Below are 16,280 nucleotides of genomic sequence, written 5' to 3'. Positions count from 1 at the left end.
TAACACGGTTCATCAATGATGACCACCAAATGTGGAGAGAGTACATGGTCGCACAAGAGATGGGTCATACCATTCAACAAGGCTTGTGCCCGGTATGGTCACCCTAGAGATATACATGGATAGCCTCTACTTTGACTCTTTAACTCCAATTCAACACAACCACAACCTTGCCCGCAACCAACATATTAGCCACACCTCATGATGATTTCATAAATCACAAACCCAATCCCTCATTTTGAGGACCTTTGGATAGTGTTGATTATGTTCACATTGATTATCAATTGAGACAAAAGCTTGATGCAAAATAAATGAAGTGTATATTTATTGGTTATTATGAAGAAAGGAAAGGTTACAAAATGTATGAACCAACTATTAAAAGGATATAATTATTTTAAAAGATGTTTATTTCCTAAGAATGCTAGATGAAAATGGAATACAAGTTACCCCACTCAAAGGTGGAGAAATTTAGGGATGCCTAAAGCATGGGAAGAAAGAGAAGAAGGTGAGGTTGATGGTGAAGAAGACAATTAGCCCGGAGTTCATGCAGAGGATAGCTTGTAGCTCAAAAAATAGAAGAAACTCCAAGGTGGACTCAAAAAGAAAGAAAGCATTCCCAAAGGTTCACATACATAAATGGAGATATTAGATCTATTGAATTAATCAATTATGCTTTATTTTCAGCATTATTGTAGGTAGAAGAGTCTATTTACAATGAAGATGCAATACAAGATACAAAGTGGAAGCAAGAAAGTGATGCATGCCTTGAACAAAACGCATGGGATATATGGAGCTACCAAAACATAACAATGCTATTGCATGTAAGTCGATTTATAAATACAATAAATGGAATACAAGTTACCCCATTCAAAGGTGGAGAAATTTAGGGATGCCTAAAGCATGGGAATAAAGAGAAGAAGGTGAGGTTGATGGTGAAGAAGACAATTAGCCCGGAGTTCATGCAGAGGATAGCTTGTAGCTCAAGAAATAGAAGAAACTCCAAGGTGGACTCATAAAGAAAGAAAGCATTCCCAAAGGTTCACATACATAAAGGGAGATATTAGATCTATTGAATTAATTAATTATGCTTTATTTTCAACGTTATTGTAGGTAGAAGAGTCTGTTTACAATGAAGATGCAATACAAGATACAAAGTGGAAGCAAGAAAGTGATGCATGCCTTGCACAAAACACATGGAATATATGGAGCTACCAAAAGATAAGTCAATTTATTAATACAATAAATGGAATACAAGTTACCCCACTCAAAGGTGGAGAAATTTAGGGATGCCTAAAGCATGGGAAGAAAGAGAAGAAGGTGAGGTTGATGGGTGGTAAAAAAGACAATTAGCCTGGAGTTCATGCAGAGGATAGCTTGTAGCTCAAGAAATAGAAGAATCTCCAAGGTGGACTCAAAAAGAAAGAAAGCATTCCCAAAGGTTCACATACATACATGGAGATATTAGATCTATTGAATTAATTAATTATGCTTTATTTTCAGCATTATTGTAGGTAGAAGAGTCTGTTTACAATGAAGATGCAATAGAAGATACAAAGTGGAAGCAAGAAAGTGATGCATGCCTTGCACAAAACACATGGGATATATGGAGCTACCAAAAGATAACAATGCTATTGCATGTAAGTCGATTTATAAATACAATAAATGGAATACAAGTTACCCCACTCAAAGGTGGAGAAATTTAGGGATGCCTAAAGCATGGGAAGAAAGAGAAGAAGGTGAGGTTGATGGTGAAGAAGACAATTAGCCCGGAGTTCATGCAGAGGATAGCTTGTAGCTCAAAAAATAGAAGAAACTCCAAGGTGGACTCAAAAAGAAAGAAAGCATTCCCAAAGGTTCACATACATAAATGGAGATATTAGATCTATTGAATTAATCAATTATGCTTTATTTTCAGCATTATTGTAGGTAGAAGAGTCTATTTACAATGAAGATGCAATACAAGATACAAAGTGGAAGCAAGAAAGTGATGCATGCCTTGAACAAAACGCATGGGATATATGGAGCTACCAAAACATAACAATGCTATTGCATGTAAGTCGATTTATAAATACAATAAATGGAATACAAGTTACCCCATTCAAAGGTGGAGAAATTTAGGGATGCCTAAATCATGAGAATAAAGAGAAGAAGGTGAGGTTGATGGTGAAGAAGACAATTAGCCCGGAGTTCATGCAGAGGATAGCTTGTAGCTCAAGAAATAGAAGAAACTCCAAGGTGGACTCATAAAGAAAGAAAGCATTCCCAAAGGTTCACATACATAAAGGGAGATATTAGATCTATTGAATTAATTAATTATGCTTTATTTTCAACATTATTGTAGGTAGAAGAGTCTGTTTACAATGAAGATGCAATACAAGATACAAAGTGGAAGCAAGAAAGTGATGCATGCCTTGCACAAAACACATGGAATATATGGAGCTACCAAAAGATAAGTCAATTTATTAATACAATAAATGGAATACAAGTTACCCCACTCAAAGGTGGAGAAATTTAGGGATGCCTAAAGCATGGGAAGAAAGAGAAGAAGGTGAGGTTGATGGGAGGTAAAAAAGACAATTAGCCTGGAGTTCATGCAGAGGATAGCTTGTAGCTCAAGAAATAGAAGAATCTCCAAGGTGGACTCAAAAAGAAAGAAAGCATTCCCAAAGGTTCACATACATACATGGAGATATTAGATCTATTGAATTAATTAATTATGCTTTATTTTCAGCATTATTGTAGGTAGAAGAGTCTGTTTACAATGAAGATGCAATAGAAGATACAAAGTGGAAGCAAGAAAGTGATGCATGCCTTGCACAAAACACATGGGATATATGGAGCTACCAAAAGATAACAATGCTATTGCATGTAAGTCGATTTATAAATACAATAAATGGAATACAAGTTACCCCACTCAAAGGTGGAGAAATTTAGGGATGCCTAAAGCATGGGAAGAAAGAGAAGAAGGTGAGGTTGATGGTGAAGAAGACAATTAGCCCGGAGTTCATGCAGAGGATAGCTTGTAGCTCAAGAAATAGAAGAAACTCCAAGGTGGACTCAAAAAGAAAGAAAGCATTCCCAAAGGTTCACATACATAAATGGAGATATTAGATCTATTGAATTAATCAATTATGCTTTATTTTCAGCATTATTGTAGGTAGAAGAGTCTATTTACAATGAAGATGCAATACAAGATACAAAGTGGAAGCAAGAAAGTGATGCATGCCTTGAACAAAACGCATGGGATATATGGAGCTACCAAAACATAACAATGCTATTGCATGTAAGTCGATTTATAAATACAATAAATGGAATACAAGTTACCCCATTCAAAGGTGGAGAAATTTAGGGATGCCTAAAGCATGGGAATAAAGAGAAGAAGGTGAGGTTGATGGTGAAGAAGACAATTAGCCCGGAGTTCATGCAGAGGATAGCTTGTAGCTCAAGAAATAGAAGAAACTCCAAGGTGGACTCATAAAGAAAGAAAGCATTCCCAAAGGTTCACATACATAAAGGGAGATATTAGATCTATTGAATTAATTAATTATGCTTTATTCTCAACATTATTGTAGGTAGAAGAGTCTGTTTACAATGAAGATGCAATACAAGATACAAAGTGGAAGCAAGAAAGTGATGCATGCCTTGCACAAAACACATGGAATATATGGAGCTACCAAAAGATAAGTCAATTTATTAATACAATAAATGGAATACAAGTTACCCCACTCAAAGGTGGAGAAATTTAGGGATGCCTAAAGCATGGGAAGAAAGAGAAGAAGGTGAGGTTGATGGGTGGTAAAGAAGACAATTAGCCTGGAGTTCATGCAGAGGATAGCTTGTAGCTCAAGAAATAGAAGAATCTCCAAGGTGGACTCAAAAAGAAAGAAAGCATTCCCAAAGGTTCACATACATACATGGAGATATTAGATCTATTGAATTAATTAATTATGCTTTATTTTCAGCATTATTGTAGGTAGAAGAGTCTGTGTACAATGAAGATGCAATACAAGATACAAAGTGGAAGCAAGAAAGTGATGCATGCCTTGCACAAAACACATGGGATATATGGAGCTACCAAAAGATAACAATGCTATTGCATGTAAGTCGATTTATAAATACAATAAATGGAATACAAGTTACCCCACTCAAAGGTGGAGAAATTTAGGGATGCCTAAAGCATGGGAAGAAAGAGAAGAAGGTGAGGTTGATGGGAGGTAAAAAAGACAATTAGCCCGGAGTTCATGCAGAGGATAGCTTGTAGCTCAAGAAATAGAAGAAACTCCAAGGTGGACTCAAAAAGAAAGAAAGCATTCCCAAAGGTTCACATACATACATGGAGATATTAGATCTATTGAATTAATTAATTATGCTTTATTTTTAGCATTATTGTAGGTAGAAGAGTCTGTTTACAATGAATATGCAATACAAGATACAAAGTGGAAGCAAGAAAGTGATGCATGCCTTGCACAAAACACATGGGATATATGGAGCTGCCAAAAGATAACAATGCTATCGCATGTAAGTAGATTTATAAATACAATAAATGGAATACAAGTTACCCCACTCAAAGGTGGAGAAATTTAGGGATGCCTAAAGCATGGGAAGAAAGAGAAGAAGGTGAGGTTGATGGTGAAGAAGACAATTAGCCCGGAGTTCATGCAGAGGATAGCTTGTAGCTCAAAAAATAGAAGAAACTCCAAGGTGGACTCAAAAAGAAAGAAAGCATTCCCAAAGGTTCACATACATACATGGAGATATTAGATCTATTGAATTAATTAATTATGCTTTATTTTCAGCATTATTGTAGGTAGAAGAGTCTATTTACAATGAAGATGCAATACAAGATACAAAGTGGAAGCAAGAAAGTGATGCATGCCTTGAACAAAACGCATGGGATATATGGAGCTACCAAAACATAACAATGCTATTGCATGTAAGTCGATTTATAAATACAATAAATGGAATACAAGTTACCCCATTCAAAGGTGGAGAAATTTAGGGATGCCTAAAGCATGGGAATAAAGAGAAGAAGGTGAGGTTGATGGTGAAGAAGACAATTAGCCCGGAGTTCATGCAGAGGATAGCTTGTAGCTCAAGAAATAGAAGAAACTCCAAGGTGGACTCATAAAGAAAGAAAGCATTCCCAAAGGTTCACATACATAAATGGAGATATTAGATCTATTGAATTAATTAATTATGCTTTATTTTCAACATTATTGTAGGTAGAAGAGTCTGTTTACAATGAAGATGCAATACAAGATACAAAGTGGAAGCAAGAAAGTGATGCATGCCTTGCACAAAACACATGGAATATATGGAGCTACCAAAAGATAAGTCAATTTATTAATCCAATAAATGGAATACAAGTTACCCCACTCAAAGGTGGAGAAATTTAGGGATGCCTAAAGCATGGGAAGAAAGAGAAGAAGGTGAGGTTGATGGGTGGTAAAGAAGACAATTAGCCTGGAGTTCATGCAGAGGATAGCTTGTAGCTCAAGAAATAGAAGAAACTCCAAGGTGGACTCAAAAAGAAAGAAAGCATTCCCAAAGGTTCACATACATATATGGAGATATTAGATCTATTGAATTAATTAATTATGCTTTATTTTCAGCATTATTGTAGGTAGAAGAGTCTGTTTACAATGAAGATGCAATAGAAGATACAAAGTGGAAGCAAGAAAGTGATGCATGCCTTGCACAAAACACATGGGATATATGGAGCTACCAAAAGATAACAATGCTATTGCATGTAAGTCGATTTATAAATACAATAAATGGAATACAAGTTACCCCACTCAAAGGTGGAGAAATTTAGGGATGCCTAAAGCATGGGAAGAAAGAGAAGAAGGTGAGGTTGATGGTGAAGAAGACAATTAGCCCGGAGTTCATGCAGAGGATAGCTTGTAGCTCAAGAAATAGAAGAAACTCCAAGGTGGACTCAAAAAGAAAGAAAGCATTCCCAAAGGTTCACATACATACATGGAGATATTAGATCTATTGAATTAATTAATTATGCTTTATTTTTAGCATTATTGTAGGTAGAAGAGTCTGTTTACAATGAATATGCAATACAAGATACAAAGTGGAAGCAAGAAAGTGATGCATGCCTTGCACAAAACACATGGGATATATGGAGCTACCAAAAGATAACAATGCTATCACATGTAAGTAGATTTATAAATACAATAAATGGAATACAAGTTACCCCACTCAAAGGTGGAGAAATTTAGGGATGCCTAGAGCATGGGAAGAAAGAGAAGAAAGTGAGGTTGATGGTGAAGAAGACAATTAGCCCGGAGTTCATGCAGAGGATAGCTTGTAGCTCAAGAAATAGAAGAAACTCCAAGGTGGACTCAAAAAGAAAGAAAGCATTCCCAAAGGTTCACATACATAAATGGAGATATTAGATCTATTGAATTAATTAATTATGCTTTATTTTCAGCATTATTACAGGTAGAAGAGTCTATTTACAATGAAGATGCAATACAAGATACAAAGTGGAAGCAAGAAAGTGATGCATGCCTTGCACAAAACACATGGGATATATGGAGCTACCAAAAGATAACAATGCTATCGCATGTAAGTCGATTTAAAAATACAATAAAAAAGGGTTGGATAAAATAAACAAAGCAAGGGTGGTTGTAAGTGGTTATGCACAAACACATAGAGTGGACTCTAGACTTATGCACTAGCGGGAAAGATTGATACAATCACATGTATTTAATACTTTGTAATAATCAATATGTACTGGTAGGAAAGATTGATATAATCATGTTTATTTTATACTTTGTAACAATCAATAATTGAAATATGTATCAATATAATGTCTCAAATGCATTTTGAATGGCTAGCCTTGAAGAAGAGGTGTACATGTAGCAACCACAAGGATATGAAGATAAAGGCAAGGATAACCTTGTTTACGTAGAATCAATATTGAAGAAGTTCAAAATAGATAGATGTAAAGTGTTTACAATACTAATGGAGATATGTAAAGTGGTTACAATACTAATGGAGTTAATGTTAAGCTTTTTAATGATCCAAAATGTACAAAATTTTGATGCAACTTTGTACACAAAATTATTGGCGTATTTCATTCGACCATTATCAGGCTACATCTTATGAAAACAACTAGCTTAATTAATGGCAAAATCTCAAATAGCTCATTGGAATGCCACCAAAAGAGTGCAAAGATAGATACAAGGAACAAAGGAGTATGTTATTTGTTGATATTGTGGAGATTAAGTGAACATTAATGGCTTTATGGTGGCGATAGGTTATCATTAAGTGGGTATGCATTTTATCTTTCTAATGGTGTAATTTTATGGCATAGCAAGAAGTACCATACTCTTTCACTTTCTAGTATAGAGGTAGATTACAAAGCATTAACTCATGGTACATGCCAATTAATTTGGCTTAGAAGATTTCTTCATTGTGATAACTAGAGTGCTTTAAATGTATCCAAGTATTTGGTGTCCATGCCAAATCAAACCATATTGATATGAAGGAAACACTTTATTCATGAAAAGGTAACATAAGGAAAGATGTAGGTTTCTCGGTACTACCCACATGATAATGTTACATATATATATGCACAAACACTTTAAAAGGATTTGTTTAAAAAGCACATAGATGCACTTGGTGTTACAAATGGAAAGGACTTGTACTTAAGAGGGAATTCATAGTAAATGTAACTCCTTATACTTGATGGAAATGACCATTTTGGTGGAAAGTTATAAAACATGTTCTGGTTTTATTGTATTGTTTCATTTTGTGGGTCAGTTTTGTCTTGAGATGGCATGTTAAAATTTAAGATAAAATGACCATGTCCAACATGCTCATGTGAAATACAAGTGTGAAATACAAGTTCAAGCAGTGGGATAACAAAGCGGTGGACATGGCTTCACCCCCATCACTATGGGGTAGGTGTTGAGAGTTGCTTCCTTCCTTCAATGGCATTTTTTCCCCATCTTGCTATCACCCTTGCATACTAGATGTGAAAGTGGGTTTGTTTTTCTTAAGTATCGGGGGTTGATATGGAAGGGTGGGGGGATATGGGTGATATTTGGGGCATGAAAGAGGGGAAGGGAGTGGGGAAGTTGATATGCAAGGGTGGGGGGATATGGGTGATATTTGGGGCATGTCCTTGAAGCAGGGAGGCAGGGAGAGAGAGAGAGAGAGAGAGAGAGAGAGAGAGAGGAAAGCTATGTAGGCCTCTGGGTGGATTTTGTAGAAGAATAAATGAAGCGGATGCTTGAGGAGGAAGAATAAATTTTGGGAGGGAAGAAGCACAAATCCTTCCTCGACTCACTGGGGCAAGAATGGTGCAATGGAACATGTTCAATGGGCTCTCAACAAGGAGGCAAAATAAATTTTAGGAGGAAAAAAGCACAAATCCTCCCTCAGCTTAATGGGCAAAGATGTTGTAGAACATGCCTAATGGGCACAAAAGGAGGCCGAATAAAATTTTGGGAGGACAGAATCACAAATCCTCCCTCAAGTTAATGGGCAAGGATGATGTAGAACAACATGTCCAACAGGCATGCAGGAAGGATGATGTAGAACAACATGTCCAACAGGCATGCAGGAAGAATAAATTGAATCATAAATTCTCCCTCAACTTAATGGGCAAGGATGTTGTAGAACAACATGTCCAATGGGCATATAAGCAACTGTTAGGATGGCTTAATGGAAGGGGGAAGCAATGAAGGAGGTGCAAAGGGGTTGGCTTTTGTGTGATAGTGTACATAAAAATTTACCTTAGATCAATCATTTGTGGATAGCCAAATTGCTTAGTTTGCTTCCACTAGTGGGGTGATCTTGTTCAGCACCATGGACTAACATTAGATCCATTGCTAGAGGACTCTCCAGGTCCACTAAGCACCTGTGATTGCTGCTCTACGTGTGGGACAACATTATTACTTCTTACATGTGCATCTTCTGTTTCCTTTATTTGGTGCATACTAACTACTCATCTCATCAAAGACAAAATTTATGTATCTATAACCTTTTTACTTCAAAGTATAACCAATAAAGTATAACCTTTTTACTCCAAAGTATAACCAATGAAGACACATTTCTCTACCTTTAGATCTAACGTGGTTATCACTTCCTCATGAACACACATATGCAATACATTCAAACACTTTCAAGTGAGACACATCAGGTTTTATGTATGTAAACTTTCTGCTCATACATCATGCCATGAATAACTACAGTGGGGGTACTATTCATAATGTAAACAATAGTTTTGCTATAGCTTTAGCCAAAGAATAATCCAGCATATTCTTTTCATACATCAAGGTATGAGTAACTTCTGCAACATGTATGTTTTTCCTTTATGTTTCTATTGTGTAGTGTACCTGGATATGAATTGCCTTTTAATTCCCTCATTTCTCAAGAAATCACTAAACTCATTGCATCTAGAGTTGATTAGGGTGTGTAGAAATAGATTAGAATCAACATCTTAACATGATCAAAAGTAAGAAAGATATTAACACTAATGATTATGCTAATGATAAAAATGTCACATAATGACAAGCAAGAGGCTTAGCTCAAAAGCTCATATGTGTGATCTATTAGATAGAGTGCCTTTTTATAGGCTTGAATACATCTCCATTATCCATTAAACATGGCCCATAATCTTGGTTAAGCATCCCCTAACCATTTCTAGATTTGAGCACCATCTCGCTTGAGCACCCATTTGGCATCCTTTCTGACTTCTTCTAGACGCCTACTTTTGGCCTCTACATGGGCTGGCCATTCCACATTTTCCTCATTCTTTTGGCTCCCTTTAAACCATAGTCTATGACTTATGCAACTCTTACAAATGTTTGAGGGTCATAGACCACTCCCCCTTGCTCCAAACATTTACCCCACATTACTTGCTCTTTTAATAGAAATTGGGCGTACACAGTTAAAATCGACACCTTCAAAGAGTGCCTATGGAGAAGAACTTATAGAGCCAAAACAGGGCCCAAAATGGCCTTAAATCCAAATGCCCCTTTGTTTCACTATAAAGGGCGCCTCAATATGTGACATTGCACCTTACTATTGTGCCTCCCTACTTACTACCCTTGCCTATAGAGATTTGCTTCCAAATCAAAGGGAAAGAGAGAAAGTTACCCTTACCCATGTACCTTTGCTTACTCTTGAGCTCTTTACACAAACCAACATTGTGATACCATGAGAAGAATGTTGGGGAGAGGATAAGCTTGAGCTCCTTATTACAACATTGTGATACCATGAGAAGAATGTTGGGGAGAGGATAAGCTTGAGCTCCTTACAACCAAACACATAAACATTGAATAGACAAGCACACAAGAAAGATGGATGGCTGAATTTTCTCCTATATCTCTTCTCTTCTCATCAACCATAACATAAAAAGCTAAGAAGGCATACTATAAGGGAAAGTACTCTTCTACTATAACCTAAAAAGGCTACTCCACAGTATGAACCTGACTACATTCGCTCGTGCTTTAACTATGTCATACCTCTAGTACACCAAAGTGACTATTTCATAGCCTATAAACCATTGGCAGCATATCGCTCATAATCTCACCAATCCAACCACAGTGCCATAAGTGTGGAAGCAATTATCCAAGTAGGTCATCAATGTCCATAACACTAGTTGAGCTTGATATCTCAACACCATAAACAAGTGAACCTAATCACAGAGAAAACATAGATACTCTCCACAAAAGGGCCCACACTCTTGCCTAGAAGCTAGTTAGGCCCATGAGATATATACACGAAACATTTCCCTGCACCATATGGACATCGAAGCCAACATGATTCTAAGGGTAGGGCGATATCCTCTTTTTAAGTTCTACATCCAAGACATCTGTATGATCCCATTCCTCTCTGTCTTGAAGCTTGAATCCAAGGGGTAGGGCTCCTTCCATTACCTTTCACAAGAAGAACCGACATATGCAAGGGTACCACCCCTTCCCATAAAGTATTAAACTACCAAGACAACAACTAGTGCGAGAGATATTCCCTCTCCATAGTGCATCGCCTAGTCAGAACCCTCCAGGATCCTCCTTAGGTGTCCTGGCACTTCACTCAAGGACCTCTTCATCGGCCCTCGTCCATCGTACTGAAAGCGCACCATTTTAACCGTACCGAGATTGGTCAAGACCTGGGCAAGCTTTGCTGCGTGAGCTGTCCTTTGAGCTAGACCAAAGCATCCTCACACTTATCAACTTTAAATATCACATCAAGATCTATTGAGGCCAACCTAGTAATGGACCATCTAAGGAGTCCCGAATTTATTTTAGTCCTTTGTTTTTTTGAGCCTTCAAAAGCCCCATGATATCTTTCCATCTCCTAATCAAGAGCAAGGAAAAGTTATATTCCTCCCACCAATTAGAGCAAGAGAGAAGATCTTACACCCATGTCAAGATCTTGCCACCACCCAAGGTAGCTCAATCCATTTTCCATTCAAGGACACCACCAGTAAAATAAGCATCCAAGTCTAAGGTTGTTTTGCTCAAGAGAGGTAGCAAGTTTTTTAACCAATCTCACTCTAATATGCAAATATAGGTCGAGAACCCCATGCCCCCCACAACTCTTTAGTTTGTAAATCTTGTGCCAATGAGCAAGCCCTTTTTCCTCTTTTATTTCTCCAAAGGAAAGATCTAGCATATTTTAACAATGTGGTTCAATTACACTTCTTCTTAAAGTCCATCAAGGGTGTATAGTAATGATAGTAATTTGAAGCGATGGGATTTTTTGCTTCTTCCCTTTCACTTTAGACTTATCATTGTTAACTCTATTTTGTTGGACTCTTGATTTTTTCAACTAGCCAATCCATAACCTACTTTGCTAATGCAATCTGTCCCAATAGGGCACCCAAGGTGTTTGAAGATCTGTCCCCTACTAATCACTTCATAGCTATCCTCCTCCAAAGAGGAGGATGATGATCTTAGACTTGACTATATTGCCTAAAAGCATAGGACCAATATAAAGGTTCTTCTCATGTTGTCATTATTGGCTTTAAGGGGAAGAAGAGAATCATCGACAAAACATTAGATTATAAATTGTTCATGATCATCAAATTTTGAACCCAGAGATCTACCTCTCCTTTCCACCCACTTGATAGGCTAGAAAGAGAGGATGGGAGGTCACAACAAATAGTAGAGGGGCAAGGAGACACCCCTACCTAACTACTAATTCTTTGTAAAGTAAATAAGCCTATAATAAACTCATTGAGAAGTAACTTGGATTTAACCCCATGAAAAAGGACATATATGATATTAGAAATATAGAATCTATACCTCGTTTTAGATAATACTAATGCTCTACTAATGAATGACTAGTGCACCCTATCTTATGTGTTTTCCAGATCTAGTTGCAGCATGATACATGTTTACTTATAAACTTTAGCTAGTTGAAGGCATGACATTCATTATTATCAATAAGGAATCTCTCTTTGATGAAACAATACCATCTAGGGAAAAAACTAGCTTTTACTCGGGGGGGGGGGGGGGGGGGGGGTTCACTATATGTAAACTCTCTATATCACGTGCGTTCAAGGCCTACTTAAAAAACCCCTTATCTATAAATTTATCATGAATAAAACACACCCTTTTTCTATTCAATTTGTAAATACCCCCCTTAAATGGTACCCTTCTGTATGTAAAAAACGTGTAAAAAAGGGATTAAAAAAACCCCTTCTATGAACACACTTGCTACGCTTACATATTTATGAGTGACCCCCCCCTGAGAGCTTTTATAGCATTTTGATGGCCACTACCTTAGACAATATCTTGTACAGCAACTCTGTGAGCATCTAGTGGGACATTAAGTCACACTACCTTAGCCAACATCTTGTATAGCTCTCTAGTGGGACATTAAGTCACGAGCAACTTGCTTGGGGATTAGCTTGACTAGCCCTTCTTTGATTTTTCCCTCTAGCCCCTATTGTTTGAAGGTCCTATTAAGCAACCAGGCTACACAAGCCCCCCATCTCATTCCAAAATTCTATAAAGAACTCAGTTGTCAGGCCATCCCAATCAAGGGTTTTATCATGCCCCACATCTTCTTAAGGGTAACAAGGCACTCACCTTCCGATCACTCCTCCAGCACTGTAAAGGAAATATTTTAGAGAACATTCAAGGAGACAAAGGGCCCACCCCCACATTGTACTTAGCCACGTAATAAAGAGGATGGGTCACTCAAGGAGACAAAGAGGATGGGTCACTCAAGGAGATAAAGAGGATGGGTCACTCCAACACTCTAAAATATTTTTAAGCGAACACTCGAGGAGACAAAGGGCCCATGTTGAATAGTTGTAAAGAGGATGGGTCACTCCTTCAATGTTCTAAATGATTTTTAGAGAACACTCGAGGAGACAAAGGGCCTATGTTGAATCGTTTGTAAAGAGGATGGGTCAGTCCTCCAGTACTCTCTGGAGGAATTTTTAGAGAACACTCAAGGAGACAAAAGGCACACCACCACATTGTACTTAGTCACATTTATACCATAAAATTTCTTTCCATTTACCTACAGTACCATCAGAGGCAGGCTTTCTCAACTCCCCCATTAGAGGATTTTCCCTTGTATTACTTTCTTGTTTCCCTTAGGTTCAACAGACTTATCCTTCCCCTCTCCACTTTTTTCATTAGGTGATGTCTGCCCCTCAAAAACATCAAGAATTTCCCCCTTGCCATACCCTTTTTCATTACCATAAGAGGATCACTCCTTTCTCAACATTTTCTACCCTCTCACCTCACTCCCATTCCCATCCTTCCCTCACCACATTTGCCAACTTCACAAGATCTAATGTAATAGACAAATCTCCCACATCTTCCAACTTTGCAAGATCTAGCATAATGGCCATACCTCCCACATTGAAAGTATGAGCCTGTAAATGATCTAAAGACTAGTTTGATCTCCAAGAGCCCCCATAAATCCCAAGACTAATTTGATATCCAAGAACCCCATGATCCCAACTTCAACTTCTATTGACTTGGGTGTTTTCTTTTTAGTATCCCATTCTATGCGTACTTTGTTTTCTAGGCCTTGCCCATAGTCAATAGGTTGGATAGAATGAACAGAGGGTGCCCTATGGTATTAGCAATGTCACTTATAGTAGCAAACCATAACCATGATGGTAAATCAACAAGTTCCACCTAAATGTTGTGTGGTGGTTGGGTGATGGCCTCTATAACACCACCAGAGGCCATCACCCAACCACCACACAAAATTTAGGTATAAGGATCAAAACTAGGGGTCACTAGGATCCCAGTTTAAAGGGTAACAATCAAACTTGCTCCTATTCTTAGCCCTTTAGCTGACTCCGTCGGACACCAATACACACCTCTACACTCTCCAAAATGACCTAGCTAACTCCTTGAGCTGTCCTCCCACGTCAGCACTGACCTCCAACACCTCTGATCTTCCACCTATAAGCCTCAACTGACATCTACCTGACCAAATCAGATCCCAGCTGACACATAGCTGACAATGGAAACTAGAAAACCATTCAGACCACTAACCCATCTGATTGCTAATTGCTAACTCTTGACAATCCTCTGACTGTTAGACCTGATGCAAAAACACTTCCCTCAAACCCTGACAAGCCAAACCCAACCCTCTACACCTTTAGCTGATGCTATTTGATCCTCAACTAACCTTGGCTGACTTTGTACTCTTCACATCTGATGATGCTGACTAAGTCAGCATTGACTCATAATCAATTCCCCAATCATCAAACTAGCACACACATGGGCTCAATCTCCATGAACTCAATCAAAACCACACATTCGTCCCAAACAAAAAACATCAAGACAAAAGATAAAATCCAAACTCTCTGCCTGCTTTAGATAGACAAAAAACTTAAATGTCTTAACATCCCTAAGACCTGAGCATAAACATATCAAAAAAAACACCACAAAACTCAAGGATCCCCCACTGGTAGACCTTGACGACAATACTTCAAAGTTTTGACTTCAGCAGCAGCTACAATTGAGGATGAATAGAATTGAGCGAAGTCTCTAACAGAGACGATGCATGGAGAACCTAGGGGACACACCTCCTAGCAAACTCTTCAGTCTCCAGCCCTTCCTCCGCTCTAACACAATCAATTCCTCTCGCCCTACACATGACTTCTCCTCTATAAACTTGAAAATCTACAGGAGCTCTAGCCTGTGAACTTCAATCAAAATCAACACACATGTGCAAGTCACCTTTACATTGCAACGTGTCTCTTTGGTGGTTTCTCTAGTCACTTAGAGTTTCTCTTGGTGAGACAGACCCACCACCTCTCTCTCTCAGAGTCCCCGAAATCTCCCTTATAAGCCCTTTTTTTTGTCGCCCATCTTTTTTGTTCGCCTATGTTGTTTCTTTTTTTGTTTTCATACCTGCTCCTATACACTCAGCTGTCACGCCGCTTTTGACACCTTGGATTCATCACACACTATCATATGTACACTACCTTTATCGATACATCATGTTTAGGATGGATGGGCTTGGGATTCTCCTCACAATGTTCCTCCTAGATAGGGCATGCTTAACTAACCCTTTGTTAATGTCAAAATGTGAAAAATTCTTCATCATAGATAGAGGTGCCCTTGTAATAAGCACTTTAGAAACCCAATATAAGTCAATGAATAAAATGGTGTAGAAGCCCTTACCCATATAACATTAGACTTTGCTGCAAGATCTCCCTCTCAAGCTAGGCTGACAGTTCTTGTCAAGAGGGGATCCTTCTCGGCAACTTCAGGATAGATGTAAGGAATGTAGATGCATCGTACACAAAGGGAAGGAAAAGGTAGATCAAACTTTTGTGCATGATCACTCTTTTGTAGATGGTTACTCCAGTGAGATTGGCATTTTGTCAGTGGAACATGGAGAACCAGCGCTATTTTGAGGATATTCAGTAGAGTGATCCAAGTGTATATAGGTCTAATCAGGTTAGATACCATGTTGACAAGTTAAGATATGATGGATATACAACCCATCATTATGCTTATATGATTAAAGGTATACAGGAGATAGAGCTCACTTATTTTGAGTAGGCACTTGGAAATCAGAAACGGGAAGATGCCATGGGGATGGCATCATTCGATACAAATGCGACATGGGAGTTAGTGCCTTTGCCTAAGGATAAGAATATAATTGGATGTAAGTGGGCGTACAAGGTCAAGCATACCTCAGATGGATCTATGAACAAGTATAAGGCAAGACTATTTGCATTAAATGGATGTAAAGAATGCATTCTTGCTTGGTGCTTTGCAATAAGAAATTTACATGTTGTAGCTACGCTGCTAGGTTATGAGAGT

The sequence above is a fragment of the Cibotium barometz genome, chromosome 19, assembly GCF_041138505.1.
Source record: "Cibotium barometz isolate CiBa-2024 chromosome 19, ASM4113850v1, whole genome shotgun sequence".
NCBI classification, from domain to species: Eukaryota; Viridiplantae; Streptophyta; class Polypodiopsida; order Cyatheales; family Cibotiaceae; genus Cibotium; species Cibotium barometz.
Note: the sequence above shows the minus strand (reverse complement) of the source record.